Source organism: Anabas testudineus, chromosome 16, assembly GCF_900324465.2.
Source record: "Anabas testudineus chromosome 16, fAnaTes1.2, whole genome shotgun sequence".
Taxonomy (NCBI): Eukaryota; Metazoa; Chordata; class Actinopteri; order Anabantiformes; family Anabantidae; genus Anabas; species Anabas testudineus.
The window spans coordinates 13,299,035-13,320,552 of record NC_046625.1 but is presented as its reverse complement, the minus strand read 5'-3'; positions in this window follow the sequence as shown (position 1 = coordinate 13,320,552).

Sequence of the window (21,518 nt, the reverse complement as noted above, 5' to 3'; positions counted from 1 at the left end):
GAAAACGTAACACAAGATTTTAGCTGCATCACATAACACATAAAAAGTGCCATCTGCTGCCACTTTTACCCACCTTTAATTGTCTGTAGTTCATATTTTTGCACTGTTGTCAGCACTGTTTCAATTACATCCTGCAGATTATGTTTATAGTGGATTACACCAGCTTGCTAAGGCTATGGGTTGATTTGTGGTTGTAGGCTATGCAGGGCTTTCTTTTTTCATTGTCTAGTCCAAAGACAATAGTATTCTTGGCCTGCAAGGAGTTTCCACAAATACACACCAACGCACAACAATCAAGCTGTGAATAAACCAAAACCAGCGCTAAGAGATTCTATTTTGATTCCTTAACCTGTTTCCTTTCCTTTTTGAACCACACTTTTAGTTTGTTTGTTTTTTCTTCCTTCTATTGGCTCTGCTTAGTTGTGACCTAGTTTATTAAAAGGGGGGAGTGTGGCCAAGCCATGGGAATCAGGGGCAGATTAACTTTCTGTTAGTTCTCCCTAGCACAACTCCATATGTCAGAGCTGCTGCTGTTACACATAAAAACCAAAAAAAAAAAAAAAAAAACGAAGTCACTAAAAGAGTGAAATAACTTGTGGGGTGGGGGGGGTAAATGTCCACTTCAACTGAGCAGCTGCATCCCTAGCATGAACAAACAGGAGGCTGAATTCTGCTTCACAATTGCGTTGCAGCATTTCCAGTGCTGTTTCGTAGACTGTTCGGAACCATTTAGAGCTCGGCTCAGAATTTTAACCGCCGACTTTGCCACCACGGCGCTAGATGTGGTGGATTATTTGTTGTGCATTAGCAGGCAATGCTGTGCGCCTTTAAACCCGTCTTTACAGTGTCTCGTTCGCTTTGTGATGGAGAGTGACAAATGCAGTAAGGAGAAGATTAGAGCTGAAAATGGTTTTGCAGGATAACAAAATAGGAATTTTTTTCTAGAATTACAGACAAAGGATAAAATTACTTAGCCTTTTCCCAACCTGCTGTGTGTGAGAAAATACAGAGCAGCTCAAGGAGGTCATTCACATTTCTTTCCATCTCCACACATCCCTGCGGCCTTGATGGCTACCGTAATTACATTTCTGAGAAGGTGCACACAACAGCAGGTAGGTACCTCAACACCTCAATGAAGAAACATCATTCAGCCTTAATAGTTTGCGTTGGGAGTTTAAAAGTGTGTGGCCAGCAAAAGGGAGTGGAAATGTCTCTCAGAAGTCAACCGTCATCTTCGTGTCTGCGTCAATACCAGAAGTAAGTCAAAGACAGGCAGTTGATTACTTAATTGCTGTGTACAGAAACATGCATTAGTGGTTTGCATCACTGTTTTTAAGTAACGGACTCAAAAGACATTGGACCAACTCTGAGTGATCAATATCGTCACTGTTTATTGGTCCTCGTGTTTACTTCCTTTTTAGCGTAAACACGTCCATGTTATCCACAGCGTTGCTTGTAATCAAGCATATTCAGGAGTGATAACCTCACATAATCTCGAAGCATTCACGGGGTTATCCACCTAAAGTCGGCTTACAAAAGAAACAAGGGATCAGGAGTAAATGACAAGAGGATCAAGAGATACGAGAGCAGTGGGGAAGAGTGCTGTGCTTCTTGTCTTACTTAGCTGCAGTCAGAGGGTGTTAGTTAGAGCTAGTCGCTTATTTACAGCAGATGGCAAAGAAGACAGACATTCATGATGTGTTTTCTTGCTTTTAGAAGTGCGATTTCTATTGTTTATGGTGGTAAATACTGCCATTACCTTATTGAACTAATGCTCACACAATAGCACAGTAGGACTGCAGTATCCCAGTATGAAACAATCCTGAATAACAAACTTGGGAATGCCCACATACTAGTACTGTACACACACTTGACCCAGAGGCGGACAAAACCCAGCTGGTGTGACACGTTACAACCTACTTAAAATTAGTACTAATCAGATTGACCATAGTGTCAGTCATTGCACACAGTTTACCCGTACATACTGTAATGTCACTACAGAATGTACAGAGACCAAGACAAGGCCAAGACTTTAAGCAGCACATGGAACATATATTTACATAGAATATAAGTGAATTAAAATAGTTTATCAGGCTAGAAAACATATTCAGGACAGCCATGCAGCAAGTGAAAGAAACGTATTAATAACCCCTGACTGAGATTCTCTGTGAAGCCGAGACATCAAAGACACAGATGAAAAGAAAGATGACGGTGATCATACAAAGATATAAATAATAAGGTTATTTTCTGTATCATACTGTGAATATAGGATAGCACAGAACAAGGACTAGTGTGTACATAAAGCTAAACAATGGTGATGGTGTGTCACAAGAATTGAACTAAGAAAATGTCCTAAAATATATTTTAATATAAATATTGACTCATGCAAGTCCCACACAATTAATGCAAAACCATAGGCACTTGTCAAACTTATCTGAAAGATCTACGTTCTCATAAATTGCCCACAAGGATAAAATTGATAAGGTATGATCTCGCCAAACCAGTTAATTGTCTTGCATAACACTGAAATAATCGACAAAAAAGGTTGACTCGGCCAAGACAGAGGAGATCACTGCAATAAAAGCAAGAAGTAAAAAAGCTATATACTGTATTTGATCCACATCTGTGTATGCAAACTCAAAATTAGGACTCTCAAAGCGAGTGTGCCTAATGCCAATTAATACGTAAATTTGATTTGTGAGACTGGGTCTCCACTGTACTCCACTCCACAACAGTAAGTCGAGTTCTTGATTTCATGTGACGTAGGACATTTACATCTGTTAACAGTCGTGACGCTAACAAAAGAAATCAGACAATGTACAGGCAAAATAATTATAACTGTGCAGTTATGGTCTTAACTGAGCCAAGACTCCGCCTTGTGAGACAAGACAGAAAAAACAGAGACCTTAGAAGTATCAAAAGTGGTCTTAAGACTGGCCTTGTGACCAGGAACACTAGTAGACGGGCAACAGTACACAGTACATTCATTATTGCACTCACTAATTCAGATGATACAGTCATGCTCATGCCCAACAAGTACAATAACAACTAGAGGGAAGTTAAAAAAAACAGTGCTTTGGATGTCTAAGGACAAAAAGTAAATGAACCCTGCATCTACCAATATGGTCAACTGTCGTGTGATGATAAATTCAAAGAAGATCCAAATTAGTTTCCTGATTATGCAAACGTGTGCACACATTTGCATGGTGACACAGGATGCATAAGTAGTCACATGATTAGGACCTGGAGATGGACAAAATGTTCCTGAACCAAATGGTCACCGGGAACATTATGAGCCAATGCTATGAATATAATGTGCAGTGAGTGATTTAATGACTGCAGTCAGAATGCACACGAGCGCTAATCAAGACTGGTGAATCCTGCAGGCGGACCACTCATCTATGTCTCTGCTTTTCATTACCTGCCCTGCTTTATGCAAGGGCAGCTGGACAGAACTGCCTACTGCCTCCGCAGTAGCATCTCTGCAAGGCCCCCTCATGGTGGTCCCTCCTTCCCCGCCGCTGCAAAACTACCCGTGGCCACTTTTAAACTTGTATCGGATGATTAGACTTGGGTTGCATCCCAGAACACCGCTCAGGCCCAGCAGGGATTCAGCAGGGAGCATCGCAGCCAATGCATAATTTCTCAAGATGGGGGGGACTCACACTGAGCCTGAGAGTCCCAGTCCAGCAACTGCAAACATGTGAATGGTTTATTGAAGCTCTAAATAAGACAGTATTGAGTAGATGAGATGAGATTTCTCTGACACTTTCAGATGGAGTGACCAGCTAATGAAATTTAAAGTAAATCCTCATTATTGGATATAACGGAGCTGGATAGTTTCTGTTTCCCTTTTTGTCCCTCAGGGGAATAAAACTAACTTCTCTGCTTCCATCACCTGATTCACCTGCTCTCTAAAACTTACTGTCTTTTCCTTCATCTCGCTCATTCTCCATAAAGGGATGCTCTAGAACACACTGTGCAACTGCTCTCCTTACAAACTTATCCACATCTTAATTAAAGGTTTTATGGGTTTCCTAAGTTTCATTTAGTATTCCTCTTCGGTTATCTTATCTAAACGCTATAATGGAAAGCAATTTTCTAAATCTGAAGAGAAAAAACTGCATTTTTGAAGCAACAACAGCAGCAGCATAATGTTATGAAGATATTTGTGGGCCTCTGTATCTGCCAAATGAGGAGATTGCAGTCTCTTTCATCCAGTTCTAATCAACCCTGAACATGTGGGGAAACTAATCGTGTTTTTCTGTTTGCTAAACAGCGTCCACTTCACCTCTGGGTGGGACAGTATACCGAATAGAACAGATTATAGCCTTAGCTGTGCATCACAACAGGTCAAATATACAAAATGTGCATCTTTTATTTTTAATGGCTTATGAATATTTAACTGCCTGGGTCACTAGGCAAAAAAAAAAAAAATCCACAGCGGAAATCAATAAATTGTTTTTTAAATGGAAACCTGGGTAAAGCATTTCACCAAAACTACCATAAATTACCCTGAACTTAATCTCTTGAGCACTCTGCCAGGAAGAAGTAGCAGCATTTCCTGGCAGAATTGCAATTCATGGCTGCATATGTGTATTCCTAATTTTCTGTTATGAGCCCTTTGTTGTGCCTTTTTGCACCACTGTCTGCTCTTTTTGTGCAGACGTGTGTACAGTGTATGACTTGATTCCAGGAGGATTTATGTGTACATTATGGGTTTATGCAACTAGAAAGGCAACTTTCATTCTGCCATGCTCATAAATTTAATTTCTAAGTCAAGAAACATGAAACAGGAATTAAAAAACAGACTTTCAGTGTGACTGGATACGCGCCAGCGTACTTTCAGCCAATTTTTTTTCTCCTCAGCTTTTTTCTTTATCCAACAGTAAAGCGTTTTAACTGGGGGTGATTGTGCAGACCTATCTACTGAGGGTTTTAGGGAGAGCAATGGTGTTGCCATGGTGCTCGCACCCCTCTCTGTGTTGTAAACAGGAGCCAGTGATTCCCTATTGGTATGATTTTGCATGCAGGTTGGATAGAGAAAGCTGTTGTCCCCCCCACCAAATGCATTCCATCACCATCACCCTAAGGGTCCACTGTTGGAGACTTATTTCGACACACAGAGTAGAGGAGGGACAGAGGGGCTGGGGGCACAGTAAAGGATGGGGGGTATTAGACGGGGAGAAGGAAGGAGTTCAGCAGAAAGTGTTGAGGTGGATGAGAGAAAACAGATGCAGAGACAGATGAGGAAGAGAAATAGAGTTCTTAGTGCATGGAAGCAATAAGAGTTTTACTTTGAAAAAGATGAGATTAAATACTTTCGAGGTATAGATGTCTGAATTTACATACCAGATGTTGCAAAATGTTACTCTGGATGATTGCTCGACTGTAGCCTTTGGGGGGGAAACTCTTTACATGAGGCTTCAAAAATCAGCCCGAGACAACTATAAGCAGCACAATCTAAGATCGGGAGCTTCTCAAGGAAAGTGTTATCTGTAATGTCCTCAGTGGTCTTAGTGAGGCCCCGTACAGACCCCTGGGCTAGTGATAGGAGCCATACTGATGAGCAGTCATGATGCAGTGTCAGTTTGAAGCCAGCTGGTATAGCTAAGAAGCTGGCGCCTTATCTCTGGCTTGATTTTTTTTTATTTACCTTTTGGAGTCCAATCCTTTTATCTGCGATCTAACCTGCAATGACGAGATAAAGCTGTGCTGACTTTTCTATAAATGCACTTATCAGAGCTGTACATGCTCTCCAATGCCAATGAGATCGGCAGGATGATCACTTAGCATTCAGTATGCATGCCTTCACCTGCGCTGCCCTGTGTTTCACACACTCTTGCCCACAAATACACAAACACACAAACAAGTGCAGACGTATACCTACAGCACATGAAGTCATATACAAAGCGGCATGCTCACACAAACACACTTTTCCACTTGTGTTGTTGTGTCTACAGGCTATTCGCAGTAATAGCTTGGGCTTTCAGCCCTAAGTGTGTTTTTTTCTGTTCCAATCATACAATAGTGCCTGCTGAGCTGGCAAGTAAGAATATCAAACAGCAAATGCAATTCCTGAGAGCCGTCTGCACCAACACCAACTTGTAACATGAATTTTTCATCATTTGGTGTGGTAATATTACCTCATTAGAGTACTCAGGCAGCCATTCAATAAGCGTGGTCATTCTCTCTGCCAAGACTGGATCAGTGGTTGTATCAAAACAACTCAATTCATTCTTCTCCCTGCACTCACAAATATCTATGTGTACACACTCATACCGTCTTGTTGTACATGCAAGGCATCAATACATTATGAAGGCCATATGTGACATAGAGAAGACGCTCACTGGCAACACATTGGGAATATTGTGCACAATCAAACATGTAAGATTAATTTGAAAAGCCCACACAAACAAAACCTCTTTCTCTCTCTCACACACACAGTCTTTCCAAATTTCTGTCTGTCTCTTTCAAACCGTCTCTTTCAATGCTCATCTCTCCACTCCTACTGGGATCAAAAGGTATCAGACATAGACTGATGTGGGTGAGAGGTGTGCGAGGGAAACTGACTAAGAATTATCACCACAACTGTGTAATCTATACAAATATTCCAAGCAGGTCTTAGAAAGTCTGAGCCACTCCAATCTGGTATATTCATTACTTCACTGACTTTGCAGCCTTATGCTCACTTGCAGCTGACAGCTGCTAGCTCTTTTGGTGGGTTGAGCCTGGTGTCCTGGTGGAGTCAGGAGAAAACACCATTTTCACCTGGCTGTTATTTATCTGTGGGATGAAAACATCACAAGTTGGGACATTGCAGAGCTGTAGCATCTAGCAGGTGTTCAGGACACGTGGTAAGGAAGGGCTAGCTGGTTATTTATTAATTTCTCTCGCTGGCAAAACATTTACATGTCCTCGCTGCAGGAGTGTGTTGGTGTTGTTGTTGTTGTTGTTTGTTTGTGTGTGTGGACCAATCTTCCATGTGTGCATGTGTATATTTTTCTGCATATATGTTGAACCTCATATGTCAGTGCTAAATTAGCACTGGGCCATAACAATAAATCTCTGGTATATGTCATGTGTTTAATTATATATGTTTTTTTCAATTTAGAAATTGTCAAAGGAAAAAAATAACCAAAGATAAACATTAAATAGACCTATCAAATTCTTTAAAATACTATTCACATAAAATAATCCTCATTATCAACCCAGCACCACATATGCTGAAAGTATAGCTATATAATTTTTTCTAGGGCAAACAAGTTTGGCAAAGAAGTCCACTCCAATCTGTTCTTGTGATATAACTATATATGTATACGTTTCAACAGGTCTTAATCCACATTACACGGGTTTAACATGAGATACACAGGGATTTGAGAAGATCAGCATCTGTTCAGAGACGGAGTCTCTTTTTCCTCCTTTTTCTCAGCATCGGGTGGTGCTGCACGAATTCTTTTTCTTGTAATCTTTTTCTGCATGTTTTTTTAATGTCAAATACATTGTGGTAGCGTCCCGCATGTTTCTGCTCTCATAAGCCCCCAAATCCCTTATCACTATTGTGGTCATGTATGTTTAGCCGAGCGCTGTTTCCTGCCCAGCCCCCTGCCCATATTATGTTTCCAGTTGTAATTGTTTTATTTACAGGTTATGGGCCCATAAAAACTGCCTCTAATGATCTCAGTCAAGAGACTTCATCATGATGAGGCATTACGTTCATGATGGAGTCAGGAATCACTCCCTGACTAACCAGTCTGAGGTGCAGCTCCACCGGCTGCCTCTGTGCCTAGCAGAGCATGCTGTCTCTGACTTCCCCTGACCTTCATAACGCCCAGCCCTACAGCACACTGCACAGCTTCTGTTTGCCTCATGCTAAGACCCAAATCTGGCACAAGACCGCTTAACAACAAGAGGCTTCTCTGCTGTAAAGCTTTATGTTGAGCAAGACAATTAGGCTAGAATCTGCACATGAAGCGACTCGGAAAGACTTCCTCTTTTCTGTCGTCACCAAATCCGATTCAAACTCACGTGAGCTTTCTCAAGTACGAACATATTTGATGTAAAAAATGACAGAGAGCAAGAAAGATCCTTCCTTCATATGCAAAGGTGGGTATGTGTTTCACACGTGAGGAAGAGTCGCGACATATGAAACGCCACTGTCTCTCCCCAGCTGATGAACCAAATCTACAACAAGTCACAAAAGGAAATGAGAAGATTTGTTCTAGGGAGGAATTGTGTTCAGCAGCCATGGCTGCCTGCGTCTTGGCCTCTGTCAACCTTATTGCTTTGGTCCTGTTTCCCAGCCCCTCTCCCTGCTCCAATATGATAAGATTTACTGGCATGTCCAAATGGGTAATCTTGTTTGTTCACTGTAGCTGTTTGGATCCCAACATCACCAGGAGAATTAAAGCCTCTGAATCTCCGCAGGAGGTCAAGCAGGAAAAAAGGAAGCGTAGTATTCTGTCTCTATTCTGCCTCTGTGTTGGTGTTCATTAGAGGACTAACAGCTGATATTATTTTCACTGCAGCTTACTCTTAAAGTCCCTCCTCTTTTGTTGATCTCATCCCGCATATCCTCCTCTCGCCTGAGCTTTTCAACCCTGTTTCCCCAGCGTGCACGGATGTGTGTGTGTACGGTGTGTGCGTTCGTGTTTAAAAGAGAGACAGCCAGAGACAGAGGGAGTACATGTACTGTAAGCTGGGCGCTGCTTCCGTTTCTACACGGTCGCTGCCACGTTTCTGTAGCAACTCTGACATCTGGAATCCATGCCATTGATCCAACATCTAACCAGCAAATTTCTAAATTGCCACTAAATTATTTAATTGATCAGTTGGAAAAGCCCAGCAGTATTTGGGCCAGAAGGGGCAACAGAGCTGACAGCCTGCGGGATAAGCAGGGAGCATGCTCCTCTCTCTCTTTCTCTCTCTGCAAGAGATCTTCAATTATAAGAGGCTTGTACTGCTTTTGCATCTCCCATCAATCCCTCACCTCCATCCAGACAAACCCAGGCCTTTATCACTTAGTCTTATGAAATCTGCAGACACTTGATCCCTTGCTTTTTTTTTTTCGTCACAAATCGTCTTTGAAGATCTTCCTTTTACATACATTTGACATACCGTATTGCAATCTGTGTTACATTATCGTCTTTCTCTCACTTCCACACTTTAGAAGGTAAAGCTTATCCCACATCTTAGATTATAGCAATCCAGCATGCTGTGTGTATAGGTTGAGCTCTATTTGCGATGCACTTTCACCATCATGCCATGGAGCACACTGAAAACAATCCCAGATGGGCATATGTAATCTTGGGATTCAAACTGCAGCAATATGTAATGACCACAACACAGATTTGACATGGAAATGCACACATCACGCTGCAGGAGAGCGCGACTCTGATCTTTCCCATCAGTGAGGCTGTTGACTAACAAAATCAATTCAGCAGCAAGAAAGAAACGAACCCGCATGGACAAGACATCTTAGGTGACAGAGAGCTTTTATTTGCTCTCTTTCTCAAGTTCACCACCTAATAGATAAGACATCAAGATACCCACAGGGAATTGTTTGAGCTGGTGTGTGTGAGAGTGTGTGTGAGTGTGCACCGCTTGTGTGGGTGGAGAAGGAGGGGCGGGAGGCGGGATGGGGATGCAGGTTGTATGTGATTGCATCAGCCATAACACACTGAATGTGGATTCCTGGATTTCACTCACGTATAGTGGGGCCATTGAAAGGAAACAGGTGGTAGAGTACGGTGGGGGTGAGGGAGGGGGCTATTGAAATTAATGCTGCAGATGCTGCTTTCTGCAGCGCATCTGGGCAGTGCTCTCATTTCCAAAAATCTCCTCCAAATTCTCTGCAAATCCCTGCAGGGCTTCAGAATCCGTTTAAGCATTTCTATAACTTCTTCTGTTTCCTGACCATCACCTATCAGTCACTACTGTACTGTGTACATTATTTTATCTCCTTCACTGTCCTCTGCTTTTTTTTTTCTTTGTATTTTTGCCACTTCCCCCCAAAAGTCCTTTAATTGTCCAGGCCACTATAACCTCCACTTCCTTTTCCACCCAGCTCCTCACCCCTCCTAAACCCACACACCTTTGCATAGTTCAGCAGACCAATGGCATGTCTTTGTGCAGTCACAGCAGTAGGAAGCCCAGTCTCCTCTGATTACAGTGTGCTCAGGATTAGAGAGAATATGCTCTAACATATTCAGTCTGCTATTATGCTGATATCCACTGACTCTGCTTCACAGGAGCACCACAGCCAGGCCAGGACGACGCATCATTGCAAATGGCATGCAAAGCACCAGGTGGAATATGGCATCAAAACTGGCCAAATGGAACCACAGGGGGGTTCAGTTCTGATTCAGCAGAAGGAAGGAAATACACTACGTTTGTATGGATTAAAGTGTAAATGTTGGAACCTTTTACATAAAACATAGGGCAATTTAGAGGGCTAGAGAAATAACAGAAATTATATACTGTATGCAATATGATCTGCTCTTTCCACTGCTCTCATTTTGTAAAATTGCAACATGTGATACTTTCACAAGGCAAAAAAAAAAGTAGACATATTTTGATTTGCATTCATTCACACATCAAGGGCACATTAAAATAAGGGCAAAGAATTCAACAATCTTCTGAATTTTCTCCCCTCTTATCTCCCTCAGCTCTGCAAGCTCTGTGCCAATGGAACACTGGGGGGGGGGGGGGAAAGGATCTTTGCATAAAATAGCGAGCGAGCAAAATCTAAAACAGTTGGTGAGGAACTCTAAATAATCACGGTGCTTTTGGAGATGAATGCATTAGCATAACTTAGTCCCAGAGAAGTAATCACTCGTCTCAGGGTGAGAAGATCCCCTCCAGGCTCATCTCACTCCTGCTGCTTGTAGCCCCCTGAGTTCATCCTTGCCAGAATGACTGACCCCCTGAGACCGAGGGGTAGATAGGACACGTGGTGAAGAGGAAGACTTCCAGACCCCTATTGGTTTGTAGCAAAGTGCCTTTGGCAAGTGATAAAATCATACGCAAAGAAGAATAAATCTGTTACAAAACATCGGTTGCTCTGTCTTGCACAAATGAAGCTATGACCAGGTCAGCGTGTGTTCACCGTAGGAAGTCTGCAAGTGAGGAGAGAAGCATCCAGAGTTAAGTGAACAATTTATGCCATTGTTGTTGTGGCGTAACAGGGTGTTGAGATGAATGGTTTTGATGCTGATTGTTTCTGTCTTGCATTTTAAACATATTATGTTTCTGCATTCGAAATGTAGTTACTGTAAAATTAAGTTTGATTTATATGTACATTATTGAGGCGCGATGAAAAATAACACACCAGCCTTCCAGTGCAAATGAGATTCTCCTAAAAAAGATCAAATAGAGTGGAAAGAAATACATGAGAAAGTTGGACGATCCCAGCTGAAATATAATGTTAACTTATATCTTCAGTGGCCATTTAAATTAACTCTGCAACTAGGAACTAGTTTCCATGGTTCGGATGTCGAATCATCTAAGCGACAAGGAATATGTGTCATTGATAAACAGCGATTGAAACAAACAGCATGAGCACAGGCTCAATCAAATCCTCCTCAGTCAGCATGCTACTGAAACAAGAGCAAAACTGAGGGGATCCCAGTCATCAGAGGGGTTCAGGGCAGTGGTCCGTGCCACTTTACAGTGACGGGGTCCTTGATGCTAGGTAATTTAATCAGTTACCAGCTTCACCTTTCTTCTCCTCGGTGGACCTCAGGTAGGCTAGTGTGTGTTTACTATACTAATATACTGTGGCAGCCATTTTCTTAGCTTGACCTGCTCATATATACGACCGGCTGCTTAAATGTTGGGCTTGAATGTTTATGTTAGTTGTGTTTTCTATACTGAACCAGCATTCATCAATATATATCAATATACTGTATCCTTCTCCTTATACCAAAAACAGAGCACAACTTTTCCCCCAAATGCTAAATTCATTACTTTTAACTAGTGGAGAGTACAGCTTTGATTTGGTGTATTAAAGCTCATTGCTGAACATGTTTTTTCCTCTTTTATTTTCTTCTTTAATTTCCCTAGAAGTCAAAAATCACTAAGAGCGGCTTTGAACGATGACGGGGACATCCATCGCAACATATTCTTTGTGTTATTTTTAAAAATGGGACTATTGGCACTTTGCTAGTGTCTTGCAAATAGAGTGACAGTGTTGTTGTTATTGACAGCTGATGTCCTACTGCATGGAAACGAACAGTTGCTAGAGAGCAGTTCTCCAAACTGTTCGCAGTGAGCTTATCATAGATAGCATTTTTTTTATTTTGAAGAAATGTTGCTGTTGAGTATTTCACATTTCCTTCATGCTTTGAGCACCACAGGCTGACTGCCGCTGAGTGCCCCGTACAGGGTTGATCTACAGGAAATATAGATGGAAGCAAAAGGGTTTTGCTGTCAACCTGGGGGAGCTGTGTCTTTATACCTCTGTGTTCATGTGGGCAATAGTAACATAAAAAAAAAAAAAAAAACCCTATTGAAGTTGCCTTTTATTTAGATTCAGAAGAATCAGATGGAGGCTAAAAGTGAACATTTCCACAGGAGCTCCAGTCTTCGGGAATACAAAGCTCATTCACGACTGACAGAGGGCCTTGTGTATTTCAGTGTCAGAGAAAAGAGTGCACATTAGCGTAGTCTTACAGAATTTTCCTAAAGTGGCACGTATGTATGTTATAAAATGCTCCCCCCTCTGTCATCGGTGCTCTGAACGTTTGTCTGTATGTCTGTTACTGTGACATAATAATGCATTGCCATTATTTATTATGCTAACTGATGCATTAAACAAAACAAAACACAAAAAACAGCACATTTACACTAAATGTGGCATTATATTATTATATTAAGTTATCTTTTATATCCACATCAGATCAGCCACATTCGTTTTATCTCTAATTCTTGTAGATGGATCCTTGCTGCCCCCTTTAATCAGAAATAAACCTTTTTTTATCCGTTTTTGATAAAACAAAAATGTGTTTTCGACTTGCTGTGGCTTTTAAAACGTTGCAGGCTTTTTCACCATGGAGATCTTCCTTGTTGACCAGTTTGAGGATTCAAGATCTAATGCCAGCACACCCCTAAAAGCTGCACACTCACACAATGGCATGATTGCAGAAGCAACCAAGTATGCATACACACATACCAAAAGATAAGTAGTGTAAAGGAATACTCAGCAGCTAGAGTATTTTACTGTGTCAACCTTTCCTGTGATGAAATGGGAAACAAAGGCTGTAGAGTTATGTACACTAGAATCTCTGGCAGACATTCCCAGTTTAGTCTACAGAACTTGCTGGCACCATTGGTACACCTCTCAGCAGGATGTCTGTAATTTTACGTGTCTGTGTGTGTATTCGTGTGTCTGAACTATTTGATTGCTTGTGCTCATGTCTGTGCATTGCCTGTGTGCGCGAGTTTGCCTGTGATTAGGATCAGAATGGAAATATGTGCTGGCTTACTGACTTGCTGGCAAGATCTAAATGAGAGCAAATAAAAAGAGGACAGGAATAGAAGTTGGGGGATGAATGGACCCTGAGAAGAAGATAAAAAGGTTTAGATAAAGGCAGTGACAGCCAATTCTCCATCTGTGCGTCAAACCTCTGATGTTACAGGTGTTATCGTTTAATCCATCCACTTTCTGCAACCGCTAGTTGCTAACCGGTCACCCACTCTCTCCTCGCTCTGTGCATGTATGTGTAAGTCTGTGTGTTTCTCTCCTCTATCGTTCCTGTTTCCTCCAGCCTGGGTAAATGTCAGAGCAAGCTGCTGCTCTTCCCAGACCACGCCGTGGGAGACAGACCAACCTCATCGCCGTGGCAACCCTCTGTTCTGACTCAAAGAAAGAGGCAAGGACGAAGAAGAAAGGAACTTTTATGCCTATGAACCCCCACTAGTTTCCTCATCCCCCCTCGTCCTTGTGTATTGTAGCCCAGGCCTGAACCATGTGGCCAAGCTCCCAGGCTTCACTGTGACTACAGAAGAGAAAGAGAGCAGGGCTGCATTTACTTAAGTAGGTGACGAGCGATTTAAAAAAGTCCGAAAATTAAAATAAGACATTGTAAAAATATTGACCAGAAGTATCGCAGACATTGCTCTTTATTATATAGTTTATACATTAATTGAAGAAAAGGAAAAAAACACACTTTTCAATTCTAAGAGTGCCTTCACAAAGACATTTTTCATAAGAGGTAAAGAAAACTTCACTAGAATTACAAGCAAGGCAAAGAAAATGGCACTATTAGATTTCCCAGAATGCTTCCTTGACTCAGGACCATTGTATTTGGTTTCAATTTATACCAGCAGGAGACTGCCTGATACCTTTCTTCTCTGGTAATGGCTTTCTTCTGCAAGCTGACTTGTCACCTCTAACAAGAAGTGTACCTTAAGGGATTTCAGTGGTCATAAGGAGTAGTCGTAGGAGCCTGGCCAAAGACTGTCACTCATATCCAGAGTAAAGACTATTTTTTTGTGACAGCACAATCGGTTGTGGCACTAAGTTGAGTTGCTGAAATGACAGCATTTAGCTATGACCCTCCCTGAGGGAGAGGCAGGGGACTGTTGGAGAGACAAAAATTGAAAGAGGGAGAGGGATAAAATTGTGGTGGTGGTGGTCAGAAGTGAGAAACCATCTGGTTCTAGGTGAGGGACCATATTTAACACTGGCAGAGACCCAATATTGTGTCTCTTATTCATCCAGGTTTCTGTCTAGAAGTGTCCCACTGTAAATCTCTTCGTTTTTCTCCTGCTATGTTTTCACCAAATCTGCATATTTAGTATTCATCAACAAAAAAAAAAAAAAGCACACATGCAGACCACAACTTGTCTGCTCTAATAATGTAGATTTATTTATCTTCGTGTGATACTATTTTATCAGTTGGCTGTCTCTCTCTCATGGTTGCATTGGAAGCGGCAGGAAAGATTGCTTTTGACACTCAACCATACTCACATTTGTCCTTTTGTGAGACCCATTCTTTCTCACCCACACTAACTTCAAGGCAGGCAGTTATATCACAGTTAGTCTGTATCTATGGAGAGCAAAGACTGCAATCCCTGCCCTTCACCTTTCTATGCTTCTATCTTATCTTATTCACATTTTTTCGGATTGTGTGCTTGTATAACTGTGAAAAATGTCATGGATGCAGAATGAACACTCTCCAATATGTAGACGATTGCACAGATGAGCGGACGAGTGCTTTTAAATGTGAACATTCATCTGCTGGCATTTGTGTGGGTAAGGGCTTTTTTGCTAGTAATGATCAGTGATTACACATATGTGATTTCATGTTCCCTCATTAGAACTAATATGTACACAGAGTGGAGATGGTACTTGTGGTAGCTGTGACAGGTGTGTCTGACAGGATTTTCATGTGAGATGCCCTGTTTTTGGTGCTCTAGATTGTACGAGTTGTTTTTTTTTTGAAGGTGTGTAAATGTATTTTTGAGAGCATGTGCACTCTGTGTGTGTGTGTGTGTGTGTGTGTGTGTGTGGACTATTTCTATACATAATAGTGTTTTCTGCTTGGTTGGCTGTGCCGGTGTGTGCCTGTGTTCACGTTGCACATGACCCCGGCACCACTGGGAGCCCCATGTTCAGGTCTCCTGTTCAGTTCTGTCTCAAATCTGGGTCAAAGATAAAAAAGAATAACCCCTATCCAATGTGACACACACACATGCTTGCCTTTCTAAAAAATTACTTCTGGAGATTTGAGTGGTAACAAGGTAGCAACTTTTAAAATGTACCTTATGTAGCAGCAGACGCTCTGTTGTATACCTAGATCCTGTCACTTCTATCTATTAACAACAGATATTCATTGTACCAGTTACTCATCCAGTCCCTTCCCATCTTCTTTCCTCTGTCTCCCTCAGTTTGTTTCACTACATTTCACAGTTGACATTGCGTCGACTAGATGAGAATGCTGGACTTGCAAGTCGGCAGCAAGTCGATTAGGAATGCGTCGTGGCTCAGTGTCTCCTGGCATCTGTGTGTCTGTCTCTCCATTTCTCTTTCTGTCTTTCTTGCTCTCCCTCTAGAAGAGTTTCTCTCCCTCGCTAAGCCTCTCCAACAATACTGGTGCTCTGGACCAGCTTCAACCCTCAGAGGAGGAAGGAGCCATGCTCAGGCATTTGCGTCAGTGTCAGTGTGTGTGTGTGTGTGTGTGTGTGTGTGTGTGTGGCAGTTAGGGGGGATAGTCTTTGCCAAAGAACAGAGTGAGCATCCTCAGTCCCCTGTGTTTCTGAGCAGTGGCTGTCATTGAGGTCTTTTCCTTCTCCACTAAAAAAAGAAAAGGCTGAAGGGAAGCAGGGAATTGTTCCTGCGCTGGGACACCCTGCCTCTCTCATAACTTCAGCCCTGTGGGCGTCAGGCATGGTGCAGGGCAGTGTGTGTGGAGGATGTTAAGACCTACTGCCTGTCACAGATAAAGGCTGCAGACCTCCTACTAACCTCCTACTAGCAGTGGGACACAACCATCTGGGAGGACCACTTGCAGTGTATTATATCCATGCAACCCCTGGCTGTGCGGCCTTGTATTCACACATACTCAGCATCTTTAGAAATGTGTGCTGGGCCAGAGAGGATCCTGTCAGATTGATGGAGAAGCCCTTTTTGGCACACTTTTTGTTTCGAGCAACTTTTTAAAAAAAATTGTTCTACACAGAGACCCTCCCCTTCACTCCCAACAGTCTGAACATTCTCTACCATCTCCTTGTCTCCATCCTGCTCAGTCAGAGCAGCACATTGTTCCTGAACCTAAGCCTCTTAATGGAGAAGGGGTGTAACTCGTGTCGTTGTGTGAACAGCCATCAGTGCCTGACAGTGTGTAATGACAGAAAGGTGGTTTTTCTCTGTCAGCCAGCATGAACAGAAGGAAGTGAATGTCTGTAGAGCGACATAGTGTTTTTCTATGCACTAGCACATACTTTATTTAAAATAATGATCCAAACTGTGCAAATATGTAAATATCACCAACCATTCATAATAATTGATAATATTGATTATCAATGTCACCTTTTTCACTGGATAGAAATTTTCCCCCATTTGGTTTTTCCTCTCCAACGACTCAGGTGCTGATCTCCCTCTATCCTTACCAGTGGAACCATGAGGAGTGAGACATGAAGCTATCCTGGGAAATTACCCTGTCGACAGACGGCACATTGAGACTTCGTTAGCACAACCACCCAACCTAGTGCCTCTCCAGCCTGATCGAACAGAGCAACACTCCATGACAGAGTAAACAAAGCAGAATCACAGGGATGATGAAGAAGAGAAGGCTTTTTCTTCTTCTTCTCGTAATTCAATTGCTGCAAATCCATCAATACCCGTGTGGTTTTGTGTGTTCGTGTATTTGCACCTGTGAGTGTGTTCAAGTGGAGGTGTGTTTCTCTTTTTTTATTATGTATATTTATGTTTATTCTGTGTATATGTTTATGTGCATATCCCTATGAGTGCATTTTATATGTAAATTTGATTATGTGTATGCTGGTTACAATATGTCCACAGTCATATATGCCATATAATATATATCTTTGTTAGGGAGTTTATATTCATGCAAATATTTGTGCGTGTTTGTATGTGCGTGTGCTTTTCTTTTTTGTCTATGTGTGTTTCTTTGTGTGCTTCAGGCAGTGAAGAATGTCTGTGTTGAGGAGAAAGAAGAAGCAGAGGAGAGGTGTAAGTCAGAGACTGCAAGTAAACAACCTGCAGTAGCTTCAGTAAGTGTCAGTCTTCCTGCATCTCTGCCTCCACTGCCTTCCCCCTTTACTTTTCATTTCTGCGCTTAAACAAACACACACAGTGATTGTACTTGTTCAGCAAACTTCTGGGCTATGCATCCCTGCTAAGCTTTTTGTGCCTAAATTGATAATTGAATTGACTATCGCCATGTAATCAATTAGGGTGTTCATCCTCGGCTCTGAATCAAACAATTAATTGGCTTGTGCCACAGAGAGGCTGAGATGGAGAGCAGGCTTGTGCAGGAGGGACTGTTGGATTACTACAGATGGGCTGTCAGACCTATTTGCATTGTCTCTGACTTTAAGTCCTTGATTGCTTTTCTGGTTTAGAAATTGCTTGGGTGAGAGCAGCACACAGGTTGGGATTGGACCTTGGTGGCAAATCCTGCCTGTTTTAGTGAAGAGGGCAGGGACAGATATAGAGCACACACAGCGGGTTATCTCTCCATTTGATCACAGTCTTTCAGACAGATGCATGCAGGTTTCTCTTCCATTAAACATCCTTTGTCACGTTTTACCCAATGTCCGGAAAAATTCTTTGCCACCTGCAGTCAGCACTGCTTTGTCTGAGCACACAGAAAGCAAAGCATTTCAAGTCCAAACAACCCTGCAGTATTGATCCACCCCACACCTTATTCCATTTTGTCCTCTAAAACATGCCTTTTCACTCGGTTGACTTCTATTCAAAGCTATCCAGTGAAACCTATGTCAATGGGGAAGCTTGACTTCATTCCATAGCTCTGGAAGCCCCCTGGGGGCTAAGCATAGGCTGCTAGACCATGACAGGCAGGGGGCTAATAGGCCGGATAGGATTGGATAAAGGAAGGGGGTGGGCAGTTGGAGGGCTGTTGCAAAAAAAAAAGAAGTTTTAAGACCAGGACACCACCATCTGCTTTTGTGGTGATGAGCATCAAAGCCTGAAGGAACCCTGTTGGGTCCCTCTTTCAGATGGCCGTCCTACATATGGGTTTCATATTTCACCAGGACAGACAGTCAGTAAGGCCCATTGGGCCACAGCCGAGGCCGCTATTCTGTCTCTCTGCATGGTTTCCAGGCTTTGAGAAGAGCAGTGAGATTACTTTTATTTCTCCTGAGAAATGTAGCTAATAAATGACCAGGTTTGACCCAGAGGATTTGGGCCTGCGCCCCCACTTCACTAAATGAAGGTATGGAGGAAGAGGGACTCTGTGGGCATGTTACTGTTAAGAAAAATGTTAGAGAAATGGGTCAGCGCATGGCTGCAACGACATGCTCCCAGGGTGATTAATTATTGAAGTGACTAATACTACATTTGCCTGGCAGCACCAAGGGCTTTAGTCCACATTGGTGGCACTATAACAATAATCAGCCCTGTTGCATCTTTTATATCTATCTATGCCTCTTCCCTTCTCCCTGACTCCCAGACTTCCTGTTAATTTCCACTCTTTTTGTTGTTTTGCCCTTACAGATTTCTTTTTTCCTCCTCTGTCTCTCCCACTTGACAAACACAGACCTCATTATCTAATTATGTCTTTCACTCATTCTCGCTATCTATCCTCCTCCTTCCTATGCCTCTTTCAGTTCCTTCTCTTGTTTCCCCTCTGTCTGTAGCATAGCCTATATCTGTATAAGGGAGACTGGGGGGATAAGTGTACTTCTTGATGAGAAATGTGAAGGCCAGACACATATAATATCAGTGCTGATGGAAACCAGCCACTCTTGTCTAACTCTGCTCCTTTGCCTTTTGCTAGACTTTGCCTGCCTCAAGGTAGCATATGGCATTCTCTCAGACTGCTGGACTTGTTGGCCTCCCACACAACAGTGTGCATCCATCTCTCCCTCACTCACAGCTCCTTTATGGGCTCTCCAACAGTTATTTTCTCCCGTACCCCTCTCCCCTGATACTGTGCAGTGCCCCATCCCTCCGCATTCTATTTCACACAGCCACACTTCAGTGACGTTCACTGCAGAGATGGCTCAGGTCTGGCAGTTGGTGAGAGGAGGGCGGTCGGGTCTGGAAGGCACAGTCATTAGTTAAATATTAGCCAGACTGTGCTCTATTCCCCCAACATGTTGGGGAGGGGTGTGAGAGTCATAGCCTTCCAAAACAATGGGCCATAATGGGATGGCTTTGTGCCCTCGTGCACAGATATATGTGCACACGAACACATACACACACAAATCTCCCATCCTTCCAAACTCACACAGATGGTACTGTCTTATATATTGTGTACATAAGGCAATGTACATCATACCCTTTGAGAGGTGTGCATGCTATCGAGGTACGAGCAGAGGGTGTAAAGAATGAAAGTGGGGGTCACAAACAACAATAGACAATGCCCACAGTTGCACTGTTCTACAAAGGAAAACATGACCAGATATAGTGGACATGTGTTGTGTGTGCCAATGTATAAATCCTGAGGTGAGGGAAAAAAGTTAGTTCCCACAGTAAAGTTGAACAGATGGTTACACACAGTGAAAGTTGTAGAAACACTATTTTACGGAACATTTTGTTATATCATAGCCATGGGAAAGAGAAGCCGAATCCAGTAACAGTCATTTTCTGCCTGGTAAAACCTCCAGTCAAGTAGCTGACGACTACATAGAAATAGATAGGGCTTAGTTGGGTGTATCTGACACAGGGCAGCAGCATCTTTAAATTACAGTTGTGCAGTTGTTTTATTTATCTGATGTGATGTTTCTATGTGGGCAGTAAGGAGCGGTACCATCATAGAAATGATGGGTATGAATGGAAGAAGTTAAGAACGATAAAGCCGATTTCTATATAGCTTGTTGTGTCTCTGGATGAACACAGTTTCTTTGAAGATTATAATGAGAACAGCCTAGATGCCACACCTGTCAGAGTTTGAGGTGTTGCTAGGCGTGATGCTTTGTCCTTGTGCTTCACTGAATGTCTCAGATACATGGTGTGGGAGCCACAGGATGCAAGCATGTGGTGCATTGGATTCATGCTGTTTGTGTGGTGAAGGGTGTGTGGAATTCATGCTGTGAGACTCAGAGATCATCTCTGCTCTGCCCAGGAAGCCTCTGGTCAGACAACAGCTATCCCAGCATAGTTCTCTTATTCTCATTTTTTCTTCTCACTTCCTCCTCCTATACTCTCTCTGGTTACTTCCTCTATATACTTTAAATGAGAAGACAAGAATTCAATGTGGAAAGGGCATTAAGTGGACCTCAAGTTTAGAAGAATTATGCAGTTTTAACATCATGCACTGATAAGGATAAAAATAAAAAGCTGAAAACAATAGAGTAAATGTTGTCCCTTTATGGGAAAGGTATTTCAATCAGTCTTAAGTTTCATAACCCCATTCCTAAAGGATTTTCATCTCCGCTGCCTTTTTATTTATGTACTGTAACTTCCATATAACGTCGAACTCCACTCTTCAGTTAAGTTAAAGCAGATGAGGTTGAAATTGGAAACAGTGTTATTCATAACGTAGTAGTCCAAAGTCAATGCTTTCTTTCTTGCTGCACCTAAGAAATCACCTCATGCCTTTTTATTTTCTTTTTGACAAGAGAGAGGTGGCTGAGGTCAGGTATTCAAAGCTAGGAAACAAAGAGACCACTTACATTTGCTGAATTTAAGTACCGAGGTGAGCAATAAATATACTTCTGAAGGTACAAATTCACCCACTTCCTCTTTCTGAATGGCACCTGACACTATCTACTGCACCAGTAGATCAACTAACACACTTCTGATTTCTTAAACTTTGACTGTTGTATAGTAAGACAGATAGATCTGTGAACTTAGACTTCCATTG